This window comes from Scleropages formosus, chromosome 7, assembly GCF_900964775.1.
Source record: "Scleropages formosus chromosome 7, fSclFor1.1, whole genome shotgun sequence".
NCBI classification, from domain to species: domain Eukaryota; kingdom Metazoa; phylum Chordata; class Actinopteri; order Osteoglossiformes; family Osteoglossidae; genus Scleropages; species Scleropages formosus.
Window position 1 is genome coordinate 27,392,062 of NC_041812.1, and position 22,653 is coordinate 27,414,714.

The 22,653-nt window shown below is 46.2% G+C and overlaps 1 pseudogene; it reads left to right on the top strand.

Annotated features, from left to right (window-relative positions):
- Positions 1-16,279: 16,279 nt before the first annotated feature.
- Positions 16,280-19,454, top strand: LOC114910912 (UDP-glucuronosyltransferase 2A2 pseudogene; annotated as a pseudogene).
- The last annotated feature ends 3,199 nt before the right edge of the window (positions 19,455-22,653 follow it).

Sequence of the window (22,653 nt, forward strand, 5' to 3'; positions counted from 1 at the left end):
GTCCTTGATGATGTTAGTGCCTCTCCTAATGGTTCCGGCCTGGTATAGGCTCTGCAGTGATGGTAAGAACGTTCCAGTGATGGTTCAAGCAGCTTTCACCACTCGCTGTAGTGCCTTATGATCCTGTACTGTGCAGCTTCCAAACCACATAGCTGTTCTTGTTTGCCAGGTGGGTCAGGGCAGTGTGCATTGTTGTGCTGATGGCGTCCTCTGTGGATCTGTTCCATCTGTATGCAAACTGGAGAGGGTCCAGAGTGTCCAGAGTGATGGCCTGGATGTACCTCATGACGATTCTCTCGAAGCACTTCATCACTATTGGAGTCAGTGCAACCGGTCGGTAGTCATTGAGGCAGGATGCTTTGTTGTTTTTTGGCAGCGGCAGGATAGTGGTCCTCTTTAAGCAGGTGGGAATTGAGGCTTGTGCAAGGGACAAATTGAATATATCCGTAAAGACATCAGCTAGCACCAATGAGCAGGCTCTAAGTACACGTCCAGGGATGTTGTCCGGTCCGGCTGATTTCCGTGGGTTTGTCTTCCCAAAAGTCTTTGCCACTTCTGCGGATGTGACCGTGAATGGTGGGTTCCGTGTGTTCCCACCAGTCAGTTTAACAGCCAGTGGTTCGTTGTTCAAGACCTCGAAACGGGCAAAGAATATAAAACTAACCTTGTCCTCATGGCCGGAATTTCCTATATTTTTTCTGTCACATTTTGTAATTAACATACTGTAATGCTGGGAAACACATTAAAATGACAAATAAATTAAAGTCTTCATATTTACTGCCTTCTTTGGTGTGTGGTTTGATTCATTTTTGTCATTTTATGGTCATTGTGAAAATGTTCATAATTGAACAAGGAGAAAAAAAATTCCAAAGTAATCCATGTTTGTTCCTTCATGTGTCTCAATAAATCATTATCAAAATGTTCTACAATTAGCTCTGGATTATGCACTACAATGTTTTTACAAAAAACATTTCAAAAAGGTCATTTAATGCTGCAATACATACTCAATATTGTGGCGTGCAGAGCCATGGGTTCGGATGGGGCAAAGAAGGACGTAGAGGCAGCATTCATTTCGAACGGTTTATTCGAACACCGGCACACAGGGAAATAATGCCCTCGGTCCGAGAACCCCGTTTCCTCCAGAACCTGTGCGTCTAGCCAGCCTTCCCAGCCTGTTTAGCGCCCCAGGCTCTCTTCTCTTTCTCTCCTTGACAGATGCAATCACCCCCTTATATTCCCTGTATGTCACCAAACGCTAGCCAATTACAATAAGCGTATTTCCCGCTCACTACAGTAACGCAGGTCGTTACAATATTAAATGCTTTATAAAATAATAACGGTAATTTCATATAAGTATGATGATGCACAACTGTCTGTATACATGGTATAGACATAAACATAGTATGTTCAAAACATATATTATGAGAATCAGTAGCATTAATCTTTTTCATGGTAATAGGTATACACTAGCACCTTTAACATAAATATTTTTTAAAAAGTGGGAACGAAGAGCGAAATACCATACCTTTCCCGGTGCTAGAGCAATTTGGAAAAAGTCCTGTAAACTTTAGACTGCCTTGCTCAGATAAACGCTAGTGACCTGGGTAAAGCTCTCCTCTGCCAGAATGTGCTTATCTTTGCACTATGAACAGTATAACTCATCCAAATGTTCTGAACTTGAATGATGTTACTAAACCTCATCAATAATGTTGGTGAGAGAATGTACAAGTTACGTAATGTAATGTATTGTAATTAAATCAATGTAATTACATGACATTACATTAAATTACTCCTGTAATGTAACACAAATCTTTATATATATTAAAAAAATTAGAACAAATTTTGGAAGGTGATTAGGAATCGTCGATATTCGGATAAAGAACTGAAAGGATATGATGTGCCGGTGATGTTTGGAGACCGGCTACCTGGCCAGGGATTATGTAGGTCCTTGCCGCTGTTCCTGGTGTGGAAAAGAAGGTCATCTGTTTCGCAGTTGCCCCCAGAGTACACCGCTCTGGGCTGCTGAGGTGCCGGGCAGTGCAGCGTCGGTGCAGGACGGCCCGAGGGCAGCACCATCATCAACGAGCACTGGGAGCCAGACAGGAACGGTGGCGGACACTGAGGTAATGGGAGGTTTTGCAGCGACCAGCGTTAGCCGGTCCCACTCGGCCGGCACTACTGTGGTGCCTCTGGCCGAAGGGGAATCTCGCTCTCCTGGTCATGAGGATATGACCTTGAACTTTTCAAGGGTGACCAGGAGGAAGAAGAGACATGGGAGTGAGGCTGGACCGGTTACCAGTACTACACTGGGGGTGCCTGTTTTGATGGGCACCAAACAAAAAGGCAGAGAGGATTACCCCTCCTCCCCAGTTGGACCTGATTATTCAGCTGTGTTGGTTATTGATTTGTGGGGTCCGCTCCTAGGTTATCAATGAAAGATTAAACATTATCAATGACTTTGAGCAATTACTGTCAACTGGGAAAACTCACCAGCACTTCTCTGTGCGTGACAAGGCATTCCATTGAAGAAAACATTCTCGTGACTGTTCTAGGCCTGTGTGCCATTAAAAATTCCCTTATCGTGTCTTCTATAGTTCATTGGAATTGGAAAAGGAACATAAGCCTTAACAAACAAAAAGTACGTACACACACACATTTTCTGAACCACTTGTCCCATATGGGATCGCAGGGAACAGGAGCCTAACCCGGCGACTCAGGGCATAACGCTGGAGGAGGAGGGGACACACCCAGGACGGGACGCCAGTCTGTCGCAAGGCACCCCAAGCGGGACTTGAACCCCAGACCCACCAAAGAGTAGGATCCGGTCCAACGCACTGCGCCACTGCACCCCTCCCTACAAAAAGTACAAAGGACTGTGTTTGAAATCGAGACTCATTCCTGTATTATATTTCTTCAATCAGTCAAACATGTGTAATCAAGCATGTGCCGCTTGTACAGCAACAATTGTCAATGCAGGATTATTGCAAACAAAGCCTTCAACTTTGTTCCCAGTAACTGGTCTGCCAAACTGGTAGCTGCTTTATAGCTGTTTGAAGGCTTACCTGTGAATGGATAACAGAAGGTCATGTCAGCTCTGAGTGAAAAGCTAAATAAAGTTTCTTGTAGTTTTTTTGACCACTGTTTTGGTGTGCTTGTTTAAGTGTACAAGTGAGTTAGCAACTGTAACGTGAGGACATTCTGAAAGTTTGTGTAACCAGATTTATATGTTACATTAATTTATTAAACATTAGGTAGTACTGACCCTAAAATTAGTTTCAAAGTACTCCTGCTTCTTTTTCCTTATGTGATTATGCATCGAATCATTGCATCAGTGACCCTACTGAGATGCTCAGTCCACTGCAGATCCACAGAGTTTACAATGACTGACAATAAAAAACGCTGACTGTTGGCATTATTGGAGTTTCTTTACACATAAGCAAATACTAAAATGTTAAATGCAAAAATAAAATGTTTGGTACAGCTACATAATTGTCCAATGTAAAGAGGCACTTTCTTCTCATTGGCGAAAAGAATAGAACACACAACAAACTCTGGATGTATTAACAATAGAAAAATCAAGTAATTTTCTCCCTCCAAAATGAACATGATGGTTATTAAACGGTTTTTTTTTTTTTCAGAGCACTGCTACGACATAACCGCTGCCTCTCAACTTGTGTGCGCAAAGCATTTGGTTCAACTGATATCTTTGGTGTAAATTAATGAAATAGAAAAGAACATGCAGCTACTTCCAGTAACCACAGAGCTTGAAAGGGATGGGTTGAATTTGTAAGGCCATGATGAAGCATTTAGCTGGGCTACCAAGTTTTCTCATCTCCTGAGTTATGAGGTGGTAGTTGTGTTTTTTTCTTTTTCATTTCATACCAGATGAAATTAAACACATTTTATTCTGCATATAAATTTGGGATTTAAAATAGTTTCATCAGTATTTTCAGTTATGGGCTGTATATGCAGTGACTTTGACACATTGATGTATGAATATTTTTTTAAGTTTAGGAGCTGATGTAGTTAATACTTTGGTCTCTTACTTCAATAAATGGAGGAGGTTTCTTCTCCTCATCTTATCGAAAGAAGATTTGAAATTCAGCAAAGCAAATAAGTCCCTTCCATAGCAACCATTGTTCATTTAGACAAAAGTTCTTTTGAATCAACAAACCAGGGAGTGTAAGAGAACTGTCGTGCAGTACAGTGTGCCAAATCTCTGTCCATGACAACAAAAACTCTAGATGCGTGTTAGACGTATAATAAACCTCGGTGTGTTCAATACTTGGGAGCTCCACTATTTTATATTCTAAAATATTCAAGAAAAAGAAAAGTTTCTCTTTCAACAAGTTTACCGTTATGAAAGTAAAAAGTATTAGATCAAAAAATTACTCTCATATTTAAGTTACTTAGATTCAAATGAGGCTTTTCAGTGTTTTGGACTAATTAAACAAAGTTTTAACTCATCGAGGAAATATTTCAGCGTACATTTTTAATAAATTAAGTCTTGTTGTATTAAAATTTGATATTTTGTAAGACTAATTTTTGTTATAAGATACATCCTGCAGATGCTCTGAGACACATCATATCATCAGTGACGTTACCTGGGGTCACTGGATGTTTCAGGTCTCTCAACATCAGTCACCCTTGCCCAGGCAACCCAGTCTGGGTTGATCAAGCCCCGACTTGCGCCCCAGCAGCAACTGACCACGGAGCCGCCGCTGTCTTAATCCAACGCCACCTAGTAGCGCTCTGCAACTTCAGTAGTTGATCTGATGGCCTTCCTTTTCAGCTCCCCTTTGATGCCCAGCAGCTTTGGGCGTTGCACAATGAGCGCCCTACAAATCCCCGACAGCCCATCTCAACGGGCACACAGTGTGTCCTCCAGCATTGCCTCCAACATTGTTTCACAAGCTCCTGGTACTTTGTACGTTTCTGCTCATTGACTTCCTCCAGGCGTTCTTCCCAGGGCGCTATGAGCTCCAGCATGACCATTTGCTTGGTAGTCTCTGAAAAGCTGATCATGTCCGAGCAGAGAGATGTGAATACGATGTTTTCAGGGAACCTCAGCTGCTTGCCCAAGTCCATTCTCAGCTGCCAGTCGGTAGCTGTGATTAGGAGGCCTGTCTTCATTTGGCTAGCCTTGACAAAGGAAACAGTATTCCCTGCAGGGTGATGATGCTTGGTGGCATTGGTGGTTGTGACACCCAGGGGCGATACCAGGATTTTTTTTAAATGAGGTGGCACAGGGGGAACCAAGAACCAGTCAAGTTTCAAGTTTTATTGTCATAGGTACAAGTACCGTGTACAAGTACCATGAAATTCTTCTTGAGTGCTTCTCCACAGACTATGAACAAAAAACAACAGATAATACTGCACAAAGCAAAACAATAACAATAAGTAATGCTAATAACAATAACAATAAATAACAGGAGACAGCCAGAGTACTTTAACTACGTACTTCCAGACAGCAGAAAAGAGAAAAGTGCCCGTGCGGGGCGACTATGATCTTTCATGATGCGCATCATCTTTCTGAGGCAGCGTGTGGTGTAGGTGTCCTCGACTGCTGGTAGCTGTGTGCCGATGATTTCCTGAGCTGTTTTGACCACCCTCTGTAGGGCTTACTTGTGCTGTATGGAGCAGCTGCCGCATCAGGATGTAATATGCCCTGTGAGGACGGACTCCACAGCACACCTGTAGAAAGTGGTGAGGACTGCACTGGACATCCTGGCTTTCTTCAGACGCCTGAGGAAGTGGAGGCGTTGATGGGCCTTTTTGATGGTTGATGCTGTGTGCTTAGACCATGTGAGTTTGGCAGTGAGGGTGACCTCTAGGAATCTGAAGCCGTTGACCGTCTCTAAAGTGTCCCCTTCTATGTAGATGGGTGCATGAGCCGTATCCTGTTTCCTGCAGTCAATCATCAGCTCCTTAGTTTTACTGACATTGAGAGACAGGTTGTTGTCCTGGCACCACTCTGCCAGGAGCCTCGCCTCCTCTCCGCAGGCTGTCTCATCGTTGTTGGTGATCAGACCCACAATGGTGGTATCGTCAGCAAACTTTATGATGGTGTTCGAGCTGTGACTGGCCACACAGTCATGTGTGAACAAGGAATGCAGCACCGGGCTCAGACGCTTCCCTGTGGAGTGCCAGTGTTGAGGGTCAGTGGGGAGGAGATATTTCTGCCAATCTGCACATGCTGGGGTCTGTTGGTGAGGAAATCCAGGATCCAGCTGCACAATGTGGCACTCGGTCCCAGACCTAGTAGTTTGTGGATCCACTTGGTCGGGATGACAGTGTTGAATGCCGAGCTATAGTCTACAAATAATAGCCTTGCACAGCAGTTTGTATTGTCCAGGTGAGCCAGAGTGGTGCAAAGTGTGCGTGATATTGCGTCTTCAGTGGATCTGTTGTGACTGTAGGCAAACTGCAGTGGGTCCAAAGTGTCTGGGATGGTGTCCTTAATGTGTCCCAGCACCAGCCTCTCAAAACATTTCATTGCAATGAGGGTCAGTGCCACTGGGCGATAGTCATTAAGGCAGCTCAGTTTGTTTTTCTTAGGAACGGGGATAATGGTGGTGTTTTTGAAGCAGGTGGGTACAGCTGAGCTTTTTTAGGAGATGTTAAATATCTCCGTGAAGACAGTAGTCAGTTGCTCACTGCATGATTTTAAAACCCGTCCCGAAATTCCGTCCGGACCAGCAGCTTTGCGGATGTTGACTCTGCTAAAAGTTTTTCTCACTTGTGCCGCAGAGATGGTGAAACTGGAGTCATGCCAGTGACTCGTACTGTGAGAGCTCGTACTGGAGGGTCTTTGTTTGCGAGCTTGAAACAGCCGTAAAACACGTTCAGTTCGTCATGGAGACACACACTGGCACCTGTCAATGTCTGTATCTGTGGTTTATAATCTGTTAAAGTTTGGAGGGGGGCCACATTTCACAATACCCCACATTTCAGTGTTTATCACTTTATTGTTGCCTATTTGGGAAAACTGATTGTGCCTTTAATCTTTAAAACGACAGGATGAAACGATAAAGTAATATTTATCTAGGTGTGGGTGCAAAGAGGGCAGGAGTGCAATTCACTCTTCCCCCAGACATGAAGGTTAGCTGGACTTGATTAGGTGTCATGAATAGCTTGGACCAGAAAACTGATTCAGTGGGAGTCAGCCTGCCAGGTGTTCAACCAGGTGACTTGCTGTTCTAGTGCACTCTCCCGCTTTGTCCATGCTCCTTGCTGTTTGAGCCCCACCATTCTGCTGGCTCTTACTTCCTCCAAGCCTGCCCATCTTTCCTCCTAAAAAATATTGCAGCGCACTGGGTTTGGATGGGATGAAGAAGGACGCACGGACAGCATTCATTACGAACGCTTATTGGAGTGTGTCATTATGCACGCTCATGCACAGTGTGTCACACCCCCCTCGGTACAATGAGGAGCACCTGCAGCAGATCAAGAGACGGACAACCTTGTTCAGCGTTATTACTCATTTGCGTACCTTGCCTTTGCTTTCCTGACTTCCCTGATTCCTCCTCGCCCACGTCCTCATCCTCGTTCCCATCTTCATCCTCCTCCTCATTTCCCTGAACCCTCTCCTCTATTTCCACGACTTCCTGGCTTACCACGACTCCTTGCCTGTTCCCCGGATTACGTCTCTCGGATTCTCCCGTTGGACTTCGTTCGCGCATCGGTGACCCTTTGTCTGTTTTTTGACCATGTTTTCTGGATTGTCCCGTGAAAGATCTTCCTGTGCTCCGCGCTTGGGCCCGGCTCTCCCGCCCCGGGGAAACTCTCAGTGACACAGTGAGAGGTACAGGTGTGAACACAAGGAAATCATGCTCTCGGTCGAAGGATCCCTTTTCCTCAAGGACCTGTACCTCGAAGGAGCCTTCCCAGACTGCTTGGCGCCCCTCAGGCCTTTTCTCCTTTTTACTGGCTAACACCCTTACTCCCTTATATTCCCAGCGAGTTCCTACAGCGGTTGAACACAATTCCATTTTACCCACAATTCAGCGATTTACAATAAACCCATTTTCCCGCTCAAACTCCAGGGTAGTTACAATATGATGCCTATTTTTGCCATGGGCCTTGCATGCCTGGGTCTTTGGGAAGAGGCTTAAGCCTCCTCTTCCTGTTTCCACCAATGCCTTCCATCTCAGATGCAACTCTGCTCCCTCCAGCTTTTTCTCTGCTCTCAATCTCTGGCCTGTTCGCATCTCAATGCCAGCTGTTATGGAGACTGCGTATATTAACCGAGGCCACAGGAGTCTAGGCAAGATGGCATGTTGATAAATCCAGGCCTTGAACCTATCGAACAAACCCAACTTGTCTACATTGGTAAACCAGGCCTCAAGGTCTCCAGTGTTTCTCTGGATAGCAGTGGTGTCTCTGAGGCTACTGTCAAAAACCTTTCCAAGACTCTTGTCTGGTTGTTCAGTGATGGATGGGTTGGTTGCTACAGACAAAGAAAAATGGAACCACTTTTCCCTTCTTCAGCACAAGAGATTTTGAATTTGCTGGTTTAAAGCTCATTCTTGCCCACGTGATGAGCTTTGAAGGATTCACCTGCTGCCAGGCACAAATGCAGTGGTGACTGTGAGATCATCCATGAATGCTCTTATGGGGGGCTGGCACACTCCAGTCTGTGTCAAAAAGCCTCTACATTCCACCTCCGCTGATTTTACTACTATGTTCATGACGAGGGCGAAAAGTACAATCGTGATCGAATAACCAGTTATTATACCCTTCTCAAACTGATGCCAGTCTGATGTGATGAACCCAGAAGTGACTCTCATCTTGAAGTTGCTGTGACAATCCAGGATGAGGTGCTTGATCTTGATGGGATCCATCAAGTGTGTATGTGTAGAGTGAACTCAACCAGCTCATGTGATATGGACCCATAAGCACTGGCAACATCCAGCCATAACATGACCAGGTCCCCATTGTCTTCACAGGCTTCTCTGATGAGTTGTGTAACTACACCAGTGTGCTCCAAACCTCCAGGAACGCTGAGAAGTGAAATGGCTCTAAGCTGGTTGATATTTTTCAAGTTCTCTTCCTTGGAGATCCAAATGCCCTCTGCGTACCTCCACTTCTTCCACTGAGCACGTGAACTGGCCACTGCGCTTATCCTCTAGCAGTTTCTTGGTGAAGGCAAAGGGGTCGGAAATGGAGGATGCCTGTTTCCCGGCCTTTTCTTTTCCATGTCTCCTGTGCCACTCTGCCCGGCGGAGTGTCATGAGCTTTCTCCTAAGGATGTCGTGTATTTCCGCCAGTGGTTGTTGCTCATCTTCACTGGCTATCTTGTGCTGCCGTTTCAGAGTTTGGAGCTGTTGCCTCAGCTGCTGTATCTTAGTCGCTCTGCGGTTCGTGGAGAATACAGACTTCGTTTCAGGTTTTGCACATCCGAACCTTTCGGAGGTGTAGCTGACAATTATGGCTGTCATAGAGCGGGGTCGACTATCCTCATTCCCCTTGGCTGTGGCTTGAATATTTTGCTTACATCTTCATCGAACTGCTGTCACTCTCTATGGCTGGAAGGTGGAGGCCACTTGATCCGCAGCTGCTTCTGAGCTACTCTGCAGGGAACGGGAGTTTGAGGTGTGTGGAGGGACTGGGCTCTGTGGGGTGATTCCTGGCCAGGCTCCTCCTGTGTTTCACCAGGGTCAGGTCCTGTGTGCTGCACATCTCTCTCATGTTCCAGGCATGTGATTCTGGCCTGATGGATTTTCAGGCCATACAGGTTCTTACACTACTTGACGCAGGTGCCTCGCAGTTAATTGTCCTCAAACTGTTAGCATGGGTCAAATGCATTGAATCCACCATGTTGGGATCTCATTCTCCTGCCCTCTCTGGCTCCTCTGGGGGTATGTTTCTGAAGGCTTGATTAAATGCAAAACAAATAAAGGACCTTGGTCTGCTTGCTATTAGGTGCAGCTGCTAGTGTAGTGGTTAGTGCTGCTGCCTTTGCACCCACCTCCAGCTGTAGTACCCTTGAGCAAGGTACTTATCCTAAATTGGTCCAGCAAAAGTCACCCAGCTGTACAAATGGGTCAACAATTGTAAGTACCTTAACACTGTAAGTTACTTTGAAGCAAAGTGTCAGCTACATATGAATTACTGTTAACAGTGTCCAGACACCTTTGTCTAAATCATCTTGTCAGGTTTGTACACTAAGTTATTCATTCATTTATAGAGCTCACAGAGCTGGGTAATTTTTACTGGAGCAGTTCATGGCATGAAACTTAATACAGCAGGAGTAGGGATTGAATCCTGGTGCCTATGCATCTAACCACTATGGTACCCACAACCAAGGAGTTTTAGGTGCAAAATAATTTGCACTATTAATACTTTTTACTGCTATTGATTCGACATATCCAGTAATTCTGAAGAATGGTGCTCCTGATGTGAAACTTGATGAAACCTGAATCTTTTTAAGTGTAAATAATTTTACATTACTCAGATATGGACTTTAGTCTTCTAGTTTGTTGTGTTAACTGTTACAGTATGTCCAGTATTTTTTTTTGGTCTTGTAGCTCACTAAAGTAAAAAAGAACTAACTTTTGCTAAAAAATATTGCTTTTTTATTATCAGACATACAACAGCTTATATTTACTTTCGCAACTTTTTTTAGATGCCAGAAACCTGTAGACCTGGGCAGGAAAAATACACAAGCACTGCCATGTTCCGTGTTCGGTTTAGCAAGGACGGACCCAAGTGCCAGACGAACAAGACGTTTATTAGGGAAATCCAAAATACGTTGTCGCAGATAGGCAAAGGTCACCGAGGGGCATACGTCGTTCAGAGGGTTGATCCAAGAAGCAAAGTCGGTAGGGAGGCACGGAGTCGGTAAACCGGGAAGCCAGGCGGGTAGGCGGGTGAGCGAGGAGCGCAGGTGTCTCGGAGGCGAACGAGGTTCCGCGTTAGACTTGGTTCTGGCGTTGCCTTTTATGCCCCCGTCCTGATTGGCTCCCAGGTGCGGCTCGTTGTGCCGGTCGTGCTGACGTGGCAGTACCCCCCCCTCCAGGAGCGGCTCTAGACGCGAGGCGCAGGCCCGGTGAACGACCCCGGGGTCTGGGAGCGGGCCTGTCCGGATGTTCCCTGTGGAAAGTAGAAATCAAGTCGGGGTCTAAAATGTCCCTAGCTGCCACCCAACTCCGTTCCTCCGGCCCGTATCCCTCCCAATCTACGAGATATTGGAGGGTCCCTCCTCGGCGACGGGAGTCCAGCAGGGCGCGAACTGCGTACGCTGTACCACCCCCATCTGGTAGCGTTATTGGTGTAGGCACAGGCGGTTGAGGTAGATGTAGGGAGGTGGCTACTGGTTTCAAAAAGGACACATGAAACGTTGGGTGAATTCGTAAGTATTGCGGCAGTTGAAGTTTGTACGAGACGGGTGTTATCCGGCAGAGCACCTTAAAGGGGCCTATATACCTGGGGCTGAGTTTCTTCGAAAGGTAGGTCCCTTGGAGACCTCTGGTGGCTACCCAGACTCTCTGTCCGAGCATGAGGGAGAGAGGTCGCCGGTGGCGGTCTTCCTGCCGTTTGATACTGGCCTGTCTCTGGAGAAGGTGCTTTCTCACTGTCTCCCATACTCTCCTGCTGTTTCGGTACCAGTCATCGACAGCTGGCACATCACTGGAGCCAGGGTGCCACGGGAACAGCGGAGGTTGGTATCCCAGGATACACTGAAAAGGGGAGCACCCTGTGGAAGTATGTGTTAGTGTGTTATGAGCATACTCGGCCCACGGAAGGTATCGGACCCACTGGTGGGACTGGTCGTGGCAGTAGCTGCGAAGGAACCGGCCAATATCTTGTTGTAGCCTTTCTACTTTCCCGTTTGCTTGAGGATGGTACCCTGAGGTCAGACTTACTGTAACCCCTAGCTTCTTCCAGAAGGTCTTCCAGAGTCTGGAGGTGAATTGGGGCCCCCGATCAGAGACAATGTCTTCTGGGAGACCATAGAGGCGAAATACATGGTGAAACAGCAATTCAGCCGTCTCTAGGGCAGTGGGGAGTTTTGGAAGTGGTACCAGGAGGCATCCCTTAGAAAATCGGTCTAGTACGACAAGATAGTAGTATTGCTTTCTGATCTCGGGAGGTCCACTAAGAAGTCTAGAGCTATGTGAGACCATGGACGGTTGGGAACGGGTAAAGGTTCAAGGAGACCGGCAGGTTTCTGGTTGAAGGCCTTGGTTTGAGCACAGATCTGACAGGCCCTCACATAGTCTAACACATCTTCCTTCAGTGACGGCCACCAGAATTTTTGTTGCAAAAGTGTCTGAGTCTTACCAAACCCAGGGTGCCCGGTGGCTGGGTGGCCGTGTGCCCACTGGAGGATGGTGGCTCGCAAGCTCGGGGGAACATACTGTTTGCCGGCGGGTTTACCTGGGGGTTCTGGCTCGGAGGCTAATGCTTGGTTTAGGTCCCGAGTAACTTCCCATTGAATTGGCGCAACCAGGCAGGTTCTGGGAAGAATGTAGTCCGGTTCCTGGGGCTCGGGCCGTTCTTCATACAGACGTGATAAAGCATCTGCTTTAGTGTTCTTGGAGCCGGGTCTGTAGGTCACTGTGAAGACAAAACGAGAGAAAAAGAGGGCCCACTGAGCCTGCCGGGGGTTTAGGCGTCGTGCAGACTCCAAGTATTCAAGGTTCTTATGATCAGTTAAAACCACAAATGGGTGTTTGGCGCCCTCCAACCAGTGGCGCCATTCTTCTAATGCTAATTTCACGGCCAGCAGTTCCCGGTTCCTGATATCATAATTCCTTTCGGCGGTAGTTAGTTTTCTAGAGAAAAAGGCACATGGATACATCTTACTGGGTTGGCCTTGGCGTTGTGATAGCACCGCACCCACTCCAGTCTCCGAGGCATCTACCTCCACAACAAAAGGCAGCTCCAGGTTTGGCTGACGTAGAATGGGCGCTGTGGAAAATCACCGCTTGAGGTCGTCGAAAGCACGTTGGGCTTCTTGGGTCCACGGTAGTCGGGGTGTCTTGGTGGCAGTCAGGGCCGTTAACGGGGCAGCAATAGTGCTGAAGTTTCTAATGAATCGGCAATAAAAGTTAGCAAAGCCCAGGAAGCGCTGGAGGGCTTTAGTGTTAGTAGGACGGGGCCATTCTAGGATGGCCCGAACCTTCCGGGGGTCCATAGCAATGCCATCATGGGAGAGTATGAAGCCAAGGAAGGAGACCCGTTTCTGGTGAAACTCACACTTCTCTAGCTTCACGAGCAAGCGATGCTGGAGCAACCTCTGCAGCACCTTCCTGACCAGTTGGACTTGGGATCCCAGGGTCGCGGAGTAGATCAAGATGTCATCTAAGTAGACGAGGACCCCGTTCTGCACCAGGTCCCCTAGGACTTGGTTGACAAAAGCCTGGAAGACGCTGGGTGCATTTGCGAGTCCAAAAGGCATGACCCGATACTTGAAATCCCTCATGGTAGTGCTGAAAGCCGTCTTCCACTCGTCTCCTTTTCTTATCCCCTATGAGATTATACGCACTGCGCAGATCTAGTTTAGTGAACCATTGGGCGTGACGGACTTGTTCTAAGGCCACAGTGATCAAAGGCATGGGGTGCGGATACTTTATCGTGATGCTGTTCAAGCCTCGGTAGTCTATACAGGGACGGAGTCCCCCATCCTTTTTTGCGATTAAAAAAAAACCCGGCGGATGCGGGTGATGTGGAAGGACGTATTATACCAGATGCGAGGGCTTCAGAAATGTACTGCTGTAGAGCCTGGAGTTCAGGGCGTGACAAGGGATAGATTCGGCTACACGGCGGTGTGGTACCTGGAAGGAGGTTGATGGCACAGTCCCCAGGTCGATGAGGCGGTAGCTCAGCTGCCCGGGTCTGACTGAACACCTCTGCCAGGTCCAGATATTCCGGAGGGATAAGAGTCTGTTGCTGGTTATTGGCCCCTTCGATGGAGGTAGCCCTGCATGGCAACTTCAGGCAGGTTTCCCCACACTTGGATCCCCAGGAAACCAATTCCCCAGAACTCCAGAGAAACACTGGGTCATGACGAGACAACCAGGGAAAACCAAGAATGACAGGGACATCTGGCGAGGTTATTAGGTACAATTGGCTAGTCTCCTGGTGACAAACCCCCACGGTGACCTGCAATGGTCCAGTCTGACAATCCACATATCCCCCTCCTAATGGCTGTCCATCCAGGGCATTAATTCTCAGACGCGTCTGGCACTGCACTTGCAGGATCTTATGCAATTTAGCGAATGTGGCATCCATAAAACTTCCTGCCGCTCCGGAGTCAACCAAAGCCTGAGCCACCACCTCCCCCGTGCCCCAGGATATTACAATGGGTACTGTGAAATGGTTGCAGTGGAGAGTACCACTCACCTGGTGACCTGGTTGCACAGGGCATTGAAGTCGGAGATGACCCGGGGTCCCGCAGTACAGGCAGAGCTGTCCCTGTATCCTCCTCTGGCGTTCCGCTGGGGTAAGCCAGCCATGTCCTAACTGCATCGGCTCCGGATCCCCTCGGCTGGGGCTGTCTCTGTCCGGGTGTGCTGATCCCGCGCAGTATTGTCTAGTGCAACGGCTGTCTCGATAAACCGGTCCAAGGTCCACTTTTCTCCTCGGAACGCCAACTCCTTGCCGATGCGCATATTCAGCCCCCTCCTAAAACAGGCTAGTAACGCGGGACTGCCCCAGCCACTGAGTTCCGCTAACGTGCGGAATTCGATGGCATAATCCGCCACGGGGCGGTCTCCTTGTCTGATGTCTAAAAGCTTATCGCTTGCCTGTTCATCGGCCAGGGGCAATCCAAAAACAGCAGGAAACCGTGTCTTAAAATCATCATACGTACTGTGCATACACGACTCCCACGTCGCCGTCGCCCAATCCAGTGCCCGGTCCGTGAGCAGTGATATCAGATAAGTGATACGGCTGTGATCCGAACCGTACACCTGCGGCAAGCTGGCAAACACAAGTTCACACTGCCTGACAAACCCGGCGCAGCGGTTGGGGTTACCGTCATAGCGTGTTGGAGGTAACAGTCGTGGGTCCTGATGCGGCGGTGGAAGAGAATTGGAGTGGGCGTCGCGTTGAACAGGCGCTGTGCGCGCAGGTGCTGTGCGCGCAGGTGGCCGAGGCTGCTCGTTGGAGGCGAGTAGTCCCTGTTCCTGCAGGGCGCTTACCAAAGCCTGGAACCCCTCAGTGATTCCCGCGAGTGAGTGTTCAATCACGCCTAATCGCACTCCCTGAGCGGAGAGGGCTTTCTGGAAACGTTCTTGTTCGGCTGGGTCCGTATTCGAGGCGGAACCTTCTGCCATGTTCCGTGTTCGGTTTAGCAAGGACGGACCCAAGTGCCAGACGAAAAAGACATTTATTAGGGAAATACAAAATACGTTGTCGCAGATAGGCAAAGGTCACCGAGGGGCATACGTCGTTCAGAGGGTTGATCCAAGAAGCGAAGTCGGTAGGGAGGCACGCAGTCAGTAAACTGGGAAGCCAGGCGGGTAGGCGGGTAGGCGGGTAGGCGGGTAGGCGGGTGAGCGAGGAGCGAGGAGCGAGGAGCGAGGAGCGAGGAGCGAGGAGCGAGGAGCGCAGGTGTCTCGGAGGCGAACAAGGTTCCACATTAGATTTGGTTCTGGTGTTGCCTTTTATGCCCCCGTCCTGATTGGCTCCCAGGTGCGGCTCGTTGTGCCGGTCATGCTGACGTGGCAAGCACAAGTTTTAAAAAGGAAAAACTGAAACAAGCACAAGTTGTGAAAAATAGAGGAAATTCCTTTTGTATATATTAAAGGCTCTCATCTAATAAAAGGCAGATTTCCTGAGCTATACACACACACACACACACACACACACACACACACACACACACACATACTCACACACACACTCACACACACACACACACAGACACACACACACACACACACACACAAACACACAATTTCTGAACCGCTCGTCCCATACGGGGTCACGGGGAACCGGAGCCTACCCGGTAACACAGGGCGGAAGGCCAGAGGGGGAGGGGACACACCCAAGACGGGTCCTGAACTATAATGGAGCAAAATAATATGTGTATATTATTTATTGCAGGAAGAGCTTACATATATATATATATACATAATGTAATGAGAGCTCTATACTATTAATGTTTGCCTTACACTGTGGGTAAGGCAAAGGTAATTGTCCCAGGCAGCAAAGAGCTTTACTCGGGCCACAAACACAATCGGGTCCAAAGGTCTCGGGTCCTTCTAATGCTGCTATGACGTTTGAAAAGGTGTAGAATCTCCCGGTTTTTGTGCTTTTTTATCTAACATCCCCACAGGTGGCTGCAGTAACGGCAAGTGTAACGTTTAATATTTTATTTTTCTTGAGTCATCCTTGTGATGTTTTTGTGTTAATCTGAAGAACCTTTGTTGTTTGCCGTTTGTTCTCAGGCGAAGGCTAGCTGTGTCTCTAAATCTGAATGCAGCAGGGCATCTGGCCTGGATCTGGGTGAGAATTCATGCAATAAATAGCTTCTGTTTTCTATTCATTGATTTTTTTCATTTTTTGTGGTATGATTAGCAAATTATGAGCAGATTATGCTTGGTACATGGTGATTTCGAAAAAGAATCCTGTACTTTTAGCAGATACTTTTCTCGAAACTGATCACAGTAAACTAAAGCGCACTGAAGGCAGTTCAAGTGCCATACAAACACACATGCTATTTCTCAAGCACTTGGAGTTTTAGTGACTGAAATTCTAACTTCTGAAGTTTTAGTAAAGTATTTGGACCTTGTTTGCTGCTTAATTAACACTGTTAAACTAGTTGTGTTAACCAGTGCATCTTTGAAGCAATCTTTCTTTAGGAAAACAGGAGTGCTAAAAGATTTGACTTTTTAGGTGCCATGATGGCACAGTAAGTAGCACTGCTGTTTCATAGTGCTTTGGGTGTTGGGCTGCAGGTCTGAATCTGGCTCCGCCTGTGTGGAGTTGACATGTTCTGCCATGTTTGTTTGGGTCAGGTGTTCTAGTTTCCTCCCACAGTCTAAATGCATCTGTTCATGTCATTTGTCATCTGATGAAATGTGTAATTGTTTACCCTAAATTGCCCTTACTGTGTGAGTGAAGGGGAGTGCGGCTAGTATATAAAGGACTGGTGTCATGTACAGGGTGTACTCTGTCTCAGTGACCAAATCTTCCAAAGCTGGAAAGCATCCCAACCGCTGTCACCCTGAATTAGACAAACGGTGAAAAATAATAAATAGAAATCATATTAAGAAAACACCTTTACGAAATGCAGCAAGACGTGTTTTGAAATTTGGGGTAAATCAAGTGTACTGAATTTACACGTAGAGTGGGTCCCAAAAGCATCAAACGTTTCCCTATTGTTAACTTAGGAGAACTTCCCACAATACATTGAAAGATACCATTTGTGAATAGTAATTTCGTAGCACAGTTCTTGCTGGCGCACATTGCATGAGTAGCTACTTATAGAATCGATGACAAGCCTCTCACATGCTCTGTGTTAGATGTGACATATGAATGCCGTGAGTGAGTAACCAAATCCCAGCCATAATAAGTTAAGTCAGGGAGCATACATGTAAGCATGCCAAAATATGCAGGTATTACAGATAATGAATTTGCAGTACTATTGTCATAACAGGGATATACATGTGAATAACATGCTTTGGAAATCACATTCTAACTTATTTTCTCTCCAGGTGTGAGGAGAGGACTCTACGGGAAGATGCATCTCTTAGTCTTCGTTTTGACCCCACTTCTGCTCTGCCCTCCTGGCATCGGTGGTGGAAAGGTTTTGGTGTTTCCAGTGGATGGAAGTCACTGGATCAACATGAAAGTGCTGGTTGAAGAGTTACATGCAAGGGGCCACAATATCACAGTCATTGTTCCTTCTGACAGCTGGTACATAAACAAAAATTCATCATACTATAACTCAGTTCTCATGCCTATGAGAGGTGGGTATGATGAAAGATTTATTGCATCTTTTGCATCTTCACTCCTTCAGATACGAATAGAAGGTGCATCTTTCTGGACACAAATCAAAATGAGTTTTGAGTTCATAGTGAAATGGTCAGAGATGCATTATCATGTGTGTAACATGATTCATGAAATGTTTCAAGACAGTAGGTTAATGCAGTCCCTTCAAGCTTCTGAATATGACCTTGTTCTGACTGACCCAGCCACTGGTGGTGGGGTACTCTTAGCACACCGATTAGGCCTTCCTCTTGTATTAAATGTTAGATGGACTTCGCTAGGAGAAGGTCATTTTGCCATTGCTCCTTCTCCACTCTCCTATGTTCCTTTCCCTGGATCAGAGTTAACAGACAACATGAGTTTTATTGAAAGAGTCCAGAATGTGTTGATCTATTTCCTTGGGAAAGCTCAATTGGCAATCGCGAGTTATCACTATACATCAATATGTCAGCAATACTTTGGTTCTGATGCTGATCTTCTTACATTGACTCAAGGAGCTGATATTTGGCTAATGAGGAATGATTTTGTGTTTGAATTCCCACGCCCCACTATGCCCAATGTTGTCTACATGGGTGGATTCCAGTGCAAACCACCCAAACCTCTCCCCACAGACCTTGAGGAATTTGTTCAGAGTTCTGGAGAACATGGTGTCATTATCATGTCTCTAGGCACAGTATTTGGTGAACTTCCACACGACATTACTGCGGAGATTGGAGCAGCATTTGCCCAACTGCCTCAGAAGGTGATCTGGAGGCACATAGGAAAAAGACCTGCCAGTCTTGGCAACAACACCCTTCTTGTCAAATGGATGCCACAGAATGATCTTTTGGGACATCCAAAGACCAGGGCCTTTGTGGCACATGGGGGGACCAACGGAATTCAGGAGGCCATTTACCATGGTGTTCCAATCGTTGGGCTTCCTCTAGTTTTTGATCAGCCTGACAACCTGTCCAGGATGAAGGCAAAGGGTGTCGCCAAGATTGTGGATATTGCTACTATGGATAGAAACACCTTCCTTCAAGCTGTTCAAGAAGTGCTTCATGATCCGTCCTATAGGATAAAAATGCAGCATCTGTCCAGATTACATCGGGACCAGCCGATGAAACCGTTGGACCGAGCCATGTTCTGGATAGAGTTTGTCATGAGGCACAAAGGTGCCGCTCACCTGCGGACAGAATCGTACAAGATGCCATGGTACGCTTATCATTCAGTGGATGTTATTGTGGTTTTGTTTGCTTTTGTATCACTTGTCGTACTGTGTACTACTGCAATTGTGAAATATATGTGTTATAAGATAAGGCGTAGAATCAAAGTAAAAAAAGAATAATTTTGAATAGCTGAAGGAAATCTTGCCTAAAAGGAGAAATTAGTCTAATGGGAAAATCCGGCTAAATTTTACAACACACATATGTTATGAATAATATTGCATGCTTCAAGTAAATTCACGATTCAAGATTCAAGAGTTTTATTGTCATGTGTACAGTAAACAGTTTGTTACACCGTACAATGAGATTCTTACTCTGTGAATCCTCTCAGCAGCCTATGACATAAATTATAAGGACATAAGGAAAGAAAAAACACAAGGAGAACAGATGGCGTAAATCACAAATTTACAAAAATTACCATTAGCGCAAGGTCACAAATTACAAAAATTACTAAAATTACTATTAGTGCAAAAATCCAAGAAACGAGGTTATATCTGTATATAAAGTGTGCAGTGCGCAATGTAAACATAGTAGTCGTACATGTGCAAAGTTCTGCAGAGGTAGATTGGGTCTATTCGCAGTGGAGGTGGGGGTGTGTATTTGCGCACACAAGGTAGGCGGAGGTAGTCTGTGGTCTCTGATGATATTGGCGTTGTGGATGTGTAAGTGTGTGTAGGAGGGATGGGGGGTAGTTGACACCTCTCAGGTTTAGAGGGTGAACTGTGTCTGCTGTGATGGGTGGAGAGGCAGTGGATGGGTGTTGTTCACAAGCCTGATGGCCTGTGGGTAAAAACTGTTTTTCAACCTTGAGGTTCTGACTCTGACACTCCTGTAGCGTCTGCCTGATGGTAAGGGTGTGAAAAGGCTGTGCTGGGGATGACTGTTGTCCTTGATGATGTTAGTGCCTCTCCTAATGGTTCCGGCCTGGTATAGGCTCTGCAGTGATGGTAAGAACGTTCCAGTGATGGTTCAAGCAGCTTTCACCACTCGCTGTAGTGCCTTATGATCCTGTACTGTGCAGCTTCCAAACCACATAGCTGTTCTTGTTTGCCAGGTGGGTCAGGGCAGTGTGCATTGTTGTGCTGATGGCGTCCTCTGTGGATCTGTTCCATCTGTATGCAAACTGGAGAGGGTCCAGAGTGTCCGGAGTGATGGCCTGGATGTACCTCATGACGATTCTCTCGAAGCACTTCATCACTATTGGAGTCAGTGCAACCGGTCGGTAGTCATTGAGGCAGGATGCTTTGTTGTTTTTTGGCAGCGGCAGGATAGTGGTCCTCTTTAAGCAGGTGGGAATTGAGGCTTGTGCAAGGGACAAATTGAATATATCCGTAAAGACATCAGCTAGCACCAATGAGCAGGCTCTAAGTACACGTCCAGGGATGTTGTCTGGTCCGGCTGATTTCCGTGGGTTTGTCTTCCCAAAAGTCTTTGCCACTTCTGCGGATGTGACCGTGAATGGTGGGTTCCGTGTGTTCCCACCAGTCAGTTTAACAGCCAGTGGTTCGTTGTTCAAGACCTCGAAACGGGCAAAGAATATAAAACTAACCTTGCCCTCATGGCCAGAATTTCCTATATTTTTTCTGTCACGTTTTGTAATTAACATACTGTAATGCTGGGAAACACATTAAAATGACAAATAAATTAAAGTCTTCATATTTACTGCCTTCTTTGGTGTGTGGTTTGATTCATTTTTGTCATTTTATGGTCATTGTGAAAATGTTCATAATTGAACAAGGTGAAAAAAAATTCCAAAGTAATCCATGTTTGTTCCTTCATGTGTCTCAATAAATCATTATCAAAATGTTTTACAATTAGCTCTGGATTATGCGCTACAACGTTTTTACAAAAAATATTTCAAAAAGGTCATTTAATGCTGCAATACATACTCAATATTGTGGCGTGCAGAGCCATGGGTTCGGATGGGGCAAAGAAGGACGTAGAGGCAGCATTCATTTCGAACGGTTTATTCGAACACCGGCACACAGGGAAATAATGCCCTCGGTCCGAGAACCCCGTTTCCTCCAGAACCTGTGCGTCTAGCCAGCCTTCCCAGCCTGTTTAGCGCCCCAGGCTCTCTTCTCTTTCTCTCCTTGACAGATGCAATCACCCCCTTATATTCCCTGTATGTCACCAAACGCTAGCCAATTACAATAAGCGTATTTCCCGCTCACTACAGTAACGCAGGTCGTTACAATATTAAATGCTTTATAAAATAATAATGGTAATTTCATATAAGTATGATGATGCACAACTGTCTGTATACATGGTATAGACATAAACATAGTATGTTCAAAACATATATTATGAGAATCAGTAGCATTAATCTTTTTCATGGTAATAGGTATACACTAGCACCTTTAACATAAATATTTTTTAAAAAGTGGGAACGAAGAGCGAAATACCATACCTTTCCCGGTGCTAGAGCAATTTGGAAAAAGTCCTGTAAACTTTAGACTGCCTTGCTCAGATAAACGCTAGTGACCTGGGTAAAGCTCTCCTCTGCCAGAATGTGCTTATCTTTGCACTATGAACAGTATAACTCATCCAAATGTTCTGAACTTGAATGATGTTACTAAACCTCATCAATAATGTTGGTGAGAGAATGTACAAGTTACGTAATGTAATGTATTGTAATTAAATCAATGTAATTACATGACATTACATTAAATTACTCCTGTAATGTAGCACAAATGTTTATACAGTACATATTAAAAAAAGAACAATTATTACTAGGAAGGTGATTAGGAATTGTCAATATTCGGATAAAGTTTTATGCAGCTACTTATGTGTTGTACATTGGTTCATGTTGTGGAAAAAAACTAACTGTACTTAATCACACATCTGCATCTAACGCTCTCTTCCTGCTGATGTAATGCGCACATCATATCTTCTACGAGACGTACATCGCTTTGGTGAAGTCTTTGCTCAATGAATAAATGTAATGCAAATGTAAATGCAAACGTATGTTGAGTTTCTTGGTGACCTCAACATTTCTGCATTTAATTACTTTGTTTTTAAAAAAAGCAAACCATCAATTCAACTGTGTATTACCTCTAGGACCAGGTCATTGTAGGACACAGAGACATGAGATGAGCTGGGCTTTTGGAAAAGGCAAAGACAATTTCAGGCATGTCTTCACCCTGACCCTGCGGGAATTGAGGGTTTTGCCCACGCTCATGCAATTTTAACATTTGTAGATGCATGGGCTATCTGTTGTATCAAGGGTGGCCCTGTGTTAGGGCCGGGGGGGACACAGAGAAGAACTGTAAGGATATGATGTGCCGGTGATGTTTGGAGACCGGCTACCTGGCCAGGGACTATGTAGGTTCTTGCCGCTGTTCCTGGTGTGGAAAAGAAGGTCATCTGTTTCGCAGTTGCCCCCAGAGTACACCGCTCTGGGCTGCTGAGGTGCCGGGCAGTGCAGCGTCGGTGCAGGACGGCCCGAGGGCAGCACCATCATCAACGAGCACTGGGAGCCAGACAGGAACGGTGGCGGACACTG